Source organism: Mya arenaria, chromosome 13 (assembly GCF_026914265.1).
Source record: "Mya arenaria isolate MELC-2E11 chromosome 13, ASM2691426v1".
NCBI lineage: Eukaryota > Metazoa > Mollusca > Bivalvia > Myida > Myidae > Mya > Mya arenaria.
The window spans coordinates 36,995,923-37,009,196 of record NC_069134.1 but is presented as its reverse complement, the minus strand read 5'-3'; the positions used below and the strand labels follow the sequence as shown (position 1 = coordinate 37,009,196).

At 35.0% G+C, this 13,274-nt stretch overlaps 1 long non-coding RNA gene across 1 annotated transcript; it reads right to left on the bottom strand.

The window, feature by feature from the left end:
* Positions 1–2,211: 2,211 nt before the first annotated feature.
* Positions 2,212–13,232, bottom strand: LOC128214516 (uncharacterized). Its single transcript, XR_008257931.1, has 4 exons — positions 13,099–13,232; positions 7,448–7,606; positions 7,018–7,205; positions 2,212–6,033 (listed from the first exon to the last, which is right to left on the bottom strand). It is a non-coding gene; the product is annotated as an uncharacterized LOC128214516 (long non-coding RNA).
* Between the last annotated feature and the right edge of the window lie 42 nt (positions 13,233–13,274).

Here is a 13,274-nt window from a genome sequence, read left to right as displayed (position 1 = left end):
AAAGAGGTCATGTTATGTTTGGAAAACTATGAAAAAAAAAGTTGTTTGATTTGAAGTCTACAGATAAAACTCAGGATCTATACAAGTGTAAGAAATGTGGTTAGAATCAGTAAAGACTTAAAAGAAAGTCTTCACTGGATGTGTTAAGAAATAGGTAACTTTTGGTTTAATGAAGACATGGAATTAGAGAAAAAAGGTCACATTGGATTAAGAAAGTGATCTACAAGAATATGTTTATGTGAAGAAAACTACTAGCTCAACAATTGGATTCACCTGAGGAGTTACAAGAACATTGGATTAAGAAGATATACAAAAATAGGTTGGATTATGTGAAGCAACTACTAGTTAAACGGAATTGGATTCACCTGAGGAATTACAAGAAACTATATGATAAAGGTCTTTTTTACTGTGCTTTGAAAAAAGTTCATCTGAAATGGGCCAAAGTTGAAGAGAAGATTGAAAAAATATGAAAGAATTGTGTGGATTTTAGATGACATGATTGAGTCTGTGACAAAAAACACTTCCATTGTTGGTAGTTTTCTATGCTTGGTGAAATTGAGAAATAATTTTTCATACAAGTATGGTTACTTATCTGCATGGAAAAATCAACATAAGCGGAACTTATGTGAACTGTGCCACAAATTAATTCTCCTGAAAGTACACAGTAACTATTATACACTTTTGTTTGCAAATACCCTAGAATACATAGATCAAGGGTCTGAAGCATTGATTGATCTTGGCTTTTGTTCACGCTTAAACCACCAAGTGAATTTCCTTTCAAGTCTGACAGCTATGGCCTGTCATTTAACTTCATGCATCATTTTGCTAACATCATCTGCAATTTGACCTGTTGTTTAACTAATCACATAGAACTTTCTACCAAAAAAGTGGGCTCATTTCCACACAAACCATCCATGTTCAGTTTGCATTGATCTCCCCTTCACCAGGGCTTTAAAGTATGCTTGCAACAACTGCATGGTTACAAAGGGAAATCTTTAAAGAGTTGATCATGACTACCTGGGTTATCTTTTAAGAGTTGATCATTACTACCTGGGATATCTTTGAAGAGGGGATCATGAATATCTGGGATATGTTTTAAGAGTTGATCATGACTACCTGGGATATCTGTGAAGAGGGGATCATGACTACCTGGGTTATCTTTTAGAGGTGATCATGAATATCTGGGATATCTTTTAATAGTTGATCATGACTACCTGGGATATCTTTGAAGAGGTGATCATGACTACCTGGGATATCTTTGAAGAGGTGATCATGAATATCTGGGATATTTTTAAAGAGTTGATCATGACTACCTAGGATATCTTTGAAGAGGTGATCATGAATACCTGAGATATTTTTGAAGAGGTGATGATCATGAATATCTGGGATATTTTTAAAGAGTTGATCATGACTACCTAGGATATCTTTAAAGAGGTGATCATGAATACCTGAGATATCTTTGAAGAGTTGATCATGACTGCCTGGGATATCTTTGTGAAGAGGTGATCATGACTATCTGGGATAGATATCTTTGAAGAGGTGATCATGACTACCTGGGATAGATATCTTTGAAGAGGTGATCATGAATAACTGGGATATCTTTGAAGAGGTGATCATGAATAACTGGGATATCTTTGAAGAGGTGATCATGAATACCTGAGATATTTTTGAAGAGGTGATGATCATGAATATCTGGGATATTTTTAAAGAGTTGATCATGACTACCTAGGATATCTTTAAAGAGGTGATCATGAATACCTGAGATATCTTTGAAGAGTTGATCATGACTGCCTGGGATATCTTTGTGAAGAGGTGATCATGACTATCTGGGATAGATATCTTTGAAGAGGTGATCATGACTACCTGGGATAGATATCTTTGAAGAGGTGATCATGAATAACTGGGATATCTTTGAAGAGGTGATCATGAATAACTGGGATATCTTTGAAGAGGTGATCATGAATACCTGGGATATCTTTTAAGAGGTGACCATGCATACCTGGGATAACTTGAAAGAGTTTATCGTGACTACCTTTACCTGGGATATCTTTGAAGAGTTCATCATGACTACCTGAAGGTGGTATAAATTAACCATCTGCTTTTTGCAAAATGGAAAAATGATTTTAATCATGCCTTAATACATGTAACAGATACTTTTTCAAGCTTCCTGTTGACCTTATAAGGATTGTAGTAATCACTTCATACAAGAAATCAACATTTTTAAATACTTTATTTGAAATCATAATATGAAAATAAAATAAATCCATTCAAACAAGTGCTGACACAGCAATTTGACAAATGTTCTGGACATGGTTTACTTTACACAGAAAGCCAATTGTTCAATGTTCTGTTTGCATACATAAAAGCCCATATTAGGGAGAAACATTTACAGATGTGCATCATGATGAACCCACTGGTTCAATGAAATTTTAAAAGTTTGAAGGCAAAAGCTGTTACATTTGAGATGAACAGTTACCTTAAATGGAGCTTTAAGCAAAAATCTTAGCAATACACAATCTAATATAAAAGTAAGGTAAAAAAGTTCTTAGTTTCAGCTAACTTCTAAAATAAATAGGGTTGGTCAGTATGCTTTTTTTTCTAAAAAAAACAAGAGGCCCATGAGTGCCTATGCTCTAGTGGCATGGCTCATGTGGTTATTTTTGATCCAGAGCATGTATGTATGAGTAATAGCCAACAAACATATTGTTCACGTTTTGTGTTTGAGTTAGCTTAAAACGTTGCACATTTAACATATGAGAACAGAAAGTGTTGTAAGCAGATTAGTTGCATGAACTACTAGTATTCTAATATGTGCCAAGTAAAGGTCATCTGAGGAGAATAAAATTTGCTACAAAACTGTACTATTGGTCAAATTTTCATTTTTGTAGCTTTAAAAGGACAAAATGGATGGTGGCCCCGGCCCAGGGCACATAATTTCAACTGTTTTGCTAGACGGTCTACATATAATGCTCCACAACAAATATCAAAGATATGAGCCTTGTGGTTTGAAACAAGAAGATTTTGAAAATATTTCTTAAAAAACTTGTGACCCCTGGGGGCAGTGCCAGTTTTGACCCTAGGGGCATAATTTGAACAACCATGGTAGCAGACCAATAAAATAATCCTTATTCAAAATAACAAGGGTCTGCATAGTTGTTTCAGACATAAAGATTTTCAAACATTTCCCAATTTAGTATACCAAACCGGTGAACCCAGTGGCGTGGCCAATAATGACCCCAGGGGCCTAATTTGAACAATTTTTCACATGAATTTGTGACTTTACATGTAAACTTGTCTAAAAATAGACTTCGCTCATGTAGACTTGGCTAAAAATAGCATTTTTTTTTACTTTTGAGACCCATAATCTAGGTATGCATGGGCAGATCTGGTTTTCGAAAGGAACCAAGCTCTAATTGATATCTTAATACTGTACAAGTTTCATCTATATACAAATAAAACTGAAGACTGTACCATGTTCACAAGCAATTGTTTACAGTCGCACAGACGTTCAAGGCCCATAATCTAGGCATGCATGGGCAGATCTGACTGGTTTTCGAAAGGAACCGAGCTCTATTGGATATCTAAATACTGTTTTATTGAGATACAATCATAACTAAAGACTGTATGGTGTTCACAAGCAATTGTTTACAGGCGCTAGGAAGCACATACTACGTACACATTACCATCACATCAGATATTCTGATCTTTGGCCAGTAAAGCTAAAATTAAAACCGTGATAATGTACCAAAACTACCTATATCAGGGTATATCACTATTGTATTCTTTTTAGGATATACAAGAGCTGTCATGGGGCAGTGCCCTCAACTATATGCTGCTTTGTCTTAGAAATGAATACAATAATGATAAAGGTAATATGCAATAAAGAGACAAAATAAAAATTAAGCATGAAATGCTGCAATGCAAAAAAAACAACAAGTTTTCAATGATTGACAGACAAACCTAATTAATTAAGCCTTTGTTGTGCGATTAAGTTTCAATATTTTTTTGTTTTAGTGACCTTGATCCTATGGGCCCCGAAAGCAATTCTATAATACTTTGTATACTAAGTTTGTAGATGTATTTGATGCTGCCCTCCTCCTGGCCTGCCAACGCAATGACACAGTCATGTCATTTTTATAACCAGGTTTCACTTTACAGGTTAACAAGAGCTGTCGTAAAACAGTGCGCTCTACTACGCCTCTTGGAATTGGACGTAAATACAATAATAGTGTGATATGTGCCTGTAAAAAGCAATAAAACAATCAAATAAAAAAAGTGAATAAGAATCACAATGTGACAAAACAAGGTTTGATTTGGTTAAGATTATAAAAATGTGCCTGTCAAAATAAAAAAATAACAAGACGCCAACGCGGCGTTGCCGCATAAAGCTTGATTTTTTATTTGACAATGCAATTTTGCAAACCTAGGATTTGAGCTAATGACCTAGTATTTTTAACCAAAAAGACCCATATTTATATTTATCGGAGATATCATTCATACAAATAACCTGATCAACAGAAACTATTCCATTTGTGTGAGGAAAAACGAACATTTTATAAATACATCAGCTTTTCCAATAAGATCTGTCCCAGAGACCTAGTTTTTGACCCTAGATGACACACTTTATCATCTAAGATTTCATGTACACAAATATTTTTAAAGTTAATTAAAATTTAAATTTTTGAAAAATATGGTTAGATCTGAAATTCATGATTGGGATGTGTGTTTATAAAATAACAATTGAATTTAGTTATTAACTAATATGGATAGCTTTGGTAAGCATAGATTTTTTTTATGACATCAGGAAAGTATTTCCTAAGATTTGACCTAGTGACCTAGTTTTTGATCTGAGGTGACCTATATTCACAAATGATTAAGACAACATGTAGACAAATATTCTGACCAAGTTTAAAAAAGATTTGACTAAAATTAATTAATTTTTATGACTGTGGGATTCTTTCTTCTAAAATTTGACCTTGTGACCTAGGTTTTGACCGGGGATGACCCATATTATAGAACTTTTAAGATATTATGCAGACAAATATTCTGACCAAGTTTCATAAAGATTTGACAAAAATTGTTCAATTTATGATGTGGAATGATTTTCCTAAGATTTGACCTAGTGACCTAGAATTTGACCCGGGATGACCCATATTAAAAAACTTTCAAGATAGTATGCAGACAAATATTCTGACCAAGTTTCATAAAGATATGAAAAAAATGTTGAATTTATGACATGGAAATATTTTCTCTAAGATGTGACCTAGTGACCTAGAATTTGACCAGGGATGACCCATATTCATACATCTTCAAGATAACATGCCGACAAATAGTCTGACCAAGTTTGATTACCATTGGATAAAAACTCTTGATTTTATTACATAAAATGAAAACTTTAACGCAGAATTGTTAATGATAGTATAGCCCACCTATTCTTCGAATAGTCGAGCTAAAAATGAACAAATAATAATTTGCAATGCTAATAAGCTCTTGCTCAATTTCATCATGTCCCTTTCACATATGAGTTGGACTGATATATCAATCATTAAATATTAATGGTCCTAGGTCAAAGAATTCAAGGGTCATTGTGCAGAATAACCACTGTTAGCCATTACCTTCACCTTCGACCAAAAAACTCCGAAAACAATACTTGTCATGTTCTGGTCAAATATAACCTACCATTAATGTTTCATGGTGTGAAGTCAACCTACAAAATGTATTTTCAAATTATTCAAAAATATAAATGTGTCTGTTTGAAATATAAATGTGTCTGTTTGAAAACTTATGCTAAAACATATGCCCATTTGTTTTTACAATAGTGGCATAATACATATAAAATACAATAAATCAATGACACAATGCAGCACAAAAGAGGTCTTTTATATCACAGATTCTCTGCAAGCCAAGGTAGGGTAATTCCATCCAAAGAGCATGCAAACTGACAACAGCCTGTTGAAGAGATTTTCCTGAGGAACAATCCTGGGTATTCATTCCCTTCCTTCTGTCAGAGTAGAGACGTTTCAAAATGACAGCCTGCAATTTTAATGTACATATTTGAAAACTGTTTATATTCACAGTGACTTTTTATAAAAAAATTTACATAAAGTGATGTTACATAAAATGTTGCCCATATACAATAAAATGATTAAACAGACTATCATAAACAATAAGTCTACAAGTACGGTATAAGGCCTTAAAGGGACTGTACACCAGATTGGAACTAAAAAAGTTTTTTTTCTGTAACATATCTCAGGACAATTATTTAATAGAATGTGTTACGCTTTCATGTTATAATTGTAAAAAAAGTACAAACATGTAAAAAAAAATGTGTCACCGAAATTGAAGTCCAGTGTTGTATCAACTGTACTACGAAGGCTTACTTTTTACATAAAGTGATGTTACATAAAATGTTGCCCATATACAATAAAATGATTAAACAGACTATCATAAACAATAAGTCTACAAGTACGGTATAAGGCCTTAAAGGGACTGTACACCAGATTGGAACTAAAGAAGTTTTTTTTCTGTAACATATCTCAGGACAATTATTTAATAGAATGTGTTACGCTTTTATGTTATAATTGTAAAAAAAGTACAAACATGTAAAAAAAATGTGTCACCGAAATTGAAGTCCAGTGTTGTATCAACTGTGCTACGAAGGCTTACTTCAATCAAGTGGTATATTAAAGCTATACACCTAACTTGGTTATATCATGTGATAACATCGACTAGCCAATCACGCATAAGAAATTAATTCTACTAGGTAGACATACCCAGTAATCTTTTTGAATGGAAAAATATGAAATAACTGCTAAACTTAATAAACTTGCAATTTGATCATCTGGTGCACACTGTTGCTTTAACAGCAATTAAAAAAACAACACATTCATGAAACAAATTATATAATTTACTTTGCCTGTATATATTATTTAAAACTATATTTATTTATTTTTAAATTATTTTTCGTTTTAAATACAGAAATGCTTATGCTGAGGACTTGGAAAGTTCTATTCTTACACATGGAAGTGGTGCAGAATGTATCCATTAATAGGCACGGCCGCAGATGTAATTCTGTAGATGTTTTCATGGCTGCTACTGATATCATGGACTCAACGGCATGGTCAACTGTTGGTCCATGCAGCGATATATCTGCCATCTCTGTGGAAGGCTCTGGATGAAGGGCGGCAAAGGTCCATGACCAACTCCTAATAGCAAAAAAGAATTATTATTCAGAGTATGAGATGCACTATTTATTGAACATGTAAATGTACATGGGTATATCATTTTTGTTCTCACTCATCAACTCAATACTCTTTAAATCGTTGTTTATATTTCAATCCTGTACTTGTGTATAGACCTGTACTTGTTCATAGACATTTCCTTTAGGCCTGGCGGAAACAATAAATGTCTTATCATACAAAATTACAAACACAAAGCACAGTCTTACTAGTTGGCGTTTCAACACGGTTTGTTCTTCAACATTCCAGAAGCAAGCACGTGTAGACAGACACCAAGCACACACTTTAGGGTGATAGTGGTGGTGGTCATTTTGTGCTATTGTGCATCTAATAGCTTGTTAACTGCTACAGGTCTTTTTAGGCCAAATCTAAAAAAAATGAACATCTGTCAATTGACCTACAGTGCATGAGAAAGTCACCTTTATAGAGTTATATGGTAAGAGAATTTAATAAAAAAACAGAGCTTTTAAGGTAAAGTCCAGTCAAAATCTCTAATATAAATGTGTATGGTCAGTGGAATAAGAACACAGCTGAAGACAATATACTTCCTGTCATATAAACCAGTGTTAGGTATAGATATATATATACAGTCATCTGTTAAACTACAGTGCTTTAGAACGTGTCCCAAAGCTATGATCACCAGTATAGAGATATATGGTCATTTGATAAACTACAGTGCTTTAGAACGTGTCCCCCAGCTATGATCACCAGTATAGAGATATATGGTCATTTGATAAACTACAGTGCTTTAGAACGTGTCCCAAAGCTATGATCACCAGTATAGAGATATATGGTCATTTGATAAACTACAGTGCTTTAGAACGTGTCCCCCAGCTATGACCACCAGTATAGAGATATATGGTCATTTGATAAACTACAGTGCTTTAGAACGTGTCCCCCAGCTATGAATACCTGTATAAAGATATATGGTCATTTGATAAACTACAGTGCTTTAGAACGTGTCCCCCAGCTATGACTACCAGTATAAAGATATATGGTCATTTGATAAACTACAGTGCTTTAGAACGTATCCCAAAGCTATTACTACCAGTATAAAGATATATGGTCATTTGATAATCTACAGTGCTTTAGAATGTGTCCCCCACCTATGATCACCAGTATAAAGATATATTGTCATTTGATAAACTACAGTGCTTTAGAACGTGTCCCAAAGCCATTACTACCAGTATAACGATATATGGTCATTTGATAAACTACAGTGCTTTAGAACGTGTCCCCGAGCTATGACTACCTATATAAAGATATATGGTCATTTGATAAACTACAGTGCTTTAGAATGTGTCCCAATACTATTACTACCAGTATAAAGATATATGGTCATTTGATAAACTACAGTGCTTTAGAACGTGTCCCCGAGCTATGACTACCTGTATAAAGATATATGGTCATTTGATAAACTACAGTGCTTTAGAACGTGTCCCCGAGCTATGACTACCTGTTAAAAGATATATGGTCATTTGATAAACTACAGTGCTTTAGAACGTGTCCCAAAGCTATTACCACATGTATAAAGATATATGGTGATTTGATAAACTACAGTGCTTTAGAACGTGTCCCCCAGCTATGACTGCCAGTATAAAGATATATATGGTCATTTGATAAACTACAGTGCTGTAGAACATGAGGCCCAACTAGGACTACCATTATAAAGCAAATTGTCATTTGTTTAACTTGTTTAGGTTAGTTTAGGTTAAATGTCAATAAATTTTGTAAAGGTCAAAATTCAGCTCATTCCCACCAAATCACTGTGAAATGGGGTGGAGGTTATATGGGAGACGTTTTCTCATTATTCAATGATAGAGGGGATTCAAAAATGGATAATGTCGTAAAATGACTTATTTGCTACATAATGGTTTAAAGCTGTATATGGGTATAAGATAACTATATGGGAAGCAGTTTTGATATATCTTGGCCGTGAATACCAATATGATTACTATATTGAAACGAAGTGTTGACTATATGGGAGTCAGTTTTGGTAAAAAAGAAAATCCTTACTATATGGGATCCAGTTTTGGTAACTCAACGAATATATAATCATATAACATAAGACAGTTGATTAAAAGGATTCAGTGTTTGTTAAATGCAATTTATGGGTATACAATTACTATATGGGATCAAGTTTTGGCATCTTAACTGTAGGCTAGGCATTGAAAACACGTTACAATGAACAGCTGAATCAGCTGACTATATGGGAGTCAGTTTTGGTTAACTGCAATTTATGGGTATACAATTACTATATGGGAGTCAGTTTTGGTATATTGGGTTTTATGGTTTGAACATGACTATATGGGAGTCAGTTTTGGTATATTGGGTTTTATGGTTTGAACATGACTATATGGGAGTCAGTTTTGGTATATTGGGTTTTATGGTTTGAACATGACTATATGGGAGTCAGTTTTGGTATATTGGGTTTTATGGTTTGAACATGACTATATGGGAGTCAGTTTTGGTATATTGGGTTTTATTGGTTGAACATGACTATATGGGAGTCAGTTTTGGTATATTGGGTTTTATGGTTTGAACATGACTATATGGGAGTCAGTTTTGGTATATTGGGTTTTATTGGTTGAACATGACTATATGGGAGTCAGTTTTGGTATATTGGGTTTTATTGGTTGAACATGACTATATGGGAGTCAGTTTTGGTATATTACGTTGTATGGGTCGAACATGACTATATGGGAGTCAGTTTTGGTATATTACGTTGTATGGGTTGAACATGACTATATGGGAGTCAGTTTTGGTATATTGGGTTTTATTGGTTGAACATGACTATATGGGAGTCAGTTTTGGTATATTGGGTTTTATTGGTTGAACATGACTATATGGGAGTCAGTTTTGGTATATTGGGTTTTATTGGTTGAACATGACTATATGGGAGTCAGTTTTGGTATATTACGTTTTATGGTTTGATCATGACTATGTGGGAGTCAGTTTTGGTATATTGGGTTTTATTGGTTGAACATGACTATATGGGAGTCAGTTTTGGTATATTACGTTGTATGGGTTGAACATGACTATATGGGATTCAGTTTTGGTATTTTGCGTTTTATGGTTTGAACATGACTATATGGGAGTCAGTTTTGGTATATTGGGTTTTATGGTTTGATCATGACTATATGGGAGTCAGTTTTGGTATATTGGGTTTTATGGTTTGAACATGACTGTACGGGAGTCAGTTTTGGTATATTGGGTTTTATGGTTTGAACATGACTGTATGGGAGTCGGTTTTGGTATATTACGTTGTATGGGTTGAACATGACTATATGGGATTCAGTTTTGGTATTTTGAAAATAACGAGACAGTACGATGATGATAACACGACAGTACGTACGATGATAATAACACGACAGTACGATGATATTAACACAACAGTACGATGATGATAACACGACAGTACGGTGATTATAGCACGACAGTACGGTGATGATAGCACGACAGTGCGTTGATAATAACGAGACAGTACGATGATGATAACACGACAGTACGTCCGATGATAATAACACGACAGTACGTTATGATAACACGACAGTACGATGATAATAACACGACAGTACGGTGATGATAGCACGACAGTACGATGATAATAACGCGACAGTACGATGATAAAAACACGACAGTACGATGATAACAACAATGCAGTAAGATGATGATGATGACATGCCAGTACGATGATGATAACACGACATCGAGATGATGATAAAAATACAGTAAGATGATGATAATATGACAGTACGATGATGATAACATGACAGTACGATGATGATAACAATTCAATAAGATGATGAACACGCAACAGTATAAAGATGATATTACGACAGTAAAATGGTAATAACACGACAGCGCGATGATGAACTCGCGACAGTATGAGGATGATATCATGACAGTAAAATGATAATAATGCTACAATTAGATGTTGATAACACGTCATTACGACGATGGTAACACAACAGTACGATGATGGTAATACCACAGTATGATAGTGATAATGCAGCAGTCAATTGTAACCACGGTCCCCCGGGTCCGGGGAATAGCGGCGACTTTGACTTTCGGTCCAGCCAACCCCGGCTAAAATCCCAGCCCTGCGGGGATGAACAGAACTGATGGTAAAATACCCGCCAAATGCCCCCGCACCTGAGGGGCCTTAGGTTAGGCTCAATCCCCGCAATATTTTGCGCAAAGACAAAACCATCAGAACTGATAATAAAATCCCCGCCAAATTCCCCCGCACCCGAGGGGCCTTAGGTTAGGCTCAATCCCCGCAATAGTTTGCGCAAAGACAAAACCATCGCATTCACCCGGCACTGCAGGGCCACCTGAATGGTAAAAACATGGTCCATTTCCCCGGCTACCCGGTATATCCCGGACCTGGGGGTGGCGTGGTTACAATTGACTGGTGCATAACACGGCAGTACGATGATGTGACACGACGGAACGATGATGCACACCCGAAAGTATGATATTGATAACACAACAGCTCGATTAGCAACACGCGGCAGGTCGATGGCAATCACGCGAGAGTTGATTAATGATAAGGCGACAGTTCAATGATGAAAATGCGAAAGCCCGGTCATTGTCGGGCCACCTAGAGATTGAAAACACGACCCATCACGGAATACCGCCCGGGGATGCGGCGGGGGGGGGGGGGGGTACAATTGATTGGAACTTCAACAAGAGCATGTATTTGACCACAACGTAAATTGCCTCCTGTTTTCAATGTTTTAAGATTTCTAAACAAAAGTGGATCCCATATTACAAACTTCTCCAGCAATTATGGTTGACGCGTTCAGATTGCTCAAAACTGAATCTCATACTGTTTAGTACTAATCAGAAACATATATTTGACCAAAATATAAATGTTAGATGATTGCTTATATGAAAACTGGATCCCATATACCCAACGTATTTTAATGTATATGCCTATTATTTGAATACTTATGAAAACTGAATCCCATATAACCAACGTAGTTTAATGTATATGCCTATTATTTGATTACTTATGAAAACTGAATCCCATATAACCAACGTAGTTTAATGTATATGCCTATTATTTGAATACTTATGAAAACTGAATCCCATATAACCAACGTATTTTAATGTATATGCCTATTATTTGATTACTTATGAAAACTGAATCCCATATAACCAACGTATTTTAATGTATATGCCTATTATTTGAATACTTATGAAAACTGAATCCCATATTACCAACGTATTTTAATGTATATGGCTATTATTTGGGTAACTTATGAAAACTGAATCCCATATAACCTACATATATATTTAGAATGATTGCTTATAAAAACTGGATCCCAAATAACAAACGAATTCATAAATATGTCTATATTGAGTTAAGAATGCTCAAAACTTGCTTCCATTCTACCAGGAACATAAAATTGTTAAAAAAAGAAATGCACAATACCCTGAATTTTGTCGTTGTTGCTTTTGTTTTTTATGGGGGGCGGGGGCGATTTTTTTATCAATCATAACGTAAAGCATGTAAACGTGAATACGTGTTTTGTTGAAAAATGTACCTGAATTCATCTCATATTATTTTTTTCTAATGTGTTTTCTTTTAAACAATAATCAAAATCATGAGAATTTACAAGAAGTTCATGTTTGTTTTCAATTTCACCATTCAAAACACCCGCCATACACAACACGAGAACAATTTACGGTAATTAGAACGGTTTACGGTTTTCCAAAATAGACTCCCCTAAATACTCGATTTCGTTTCCCATATAACACTTGCCGTGAAATGGATGTGCTTTGCTGAAAAAAAATGATTTGCAAGCATCAATAGTTAAATAATGCATAAAATTATAGAAATATTTAATACCGTCTTCCCAAAATTCTTCGTACTAGAGTCAGGCACAAATTATCTTGCATTTCCAGCTCCTGGATTTTCCTTAAAGCCTCTTGCAAGGTTTTACAAACCAGCAATTTTGTTGGCTGTGGTGTACTCATGTGTTCTACACAGATATCAATGACGTAATTGTGTAAACACGCACCTGC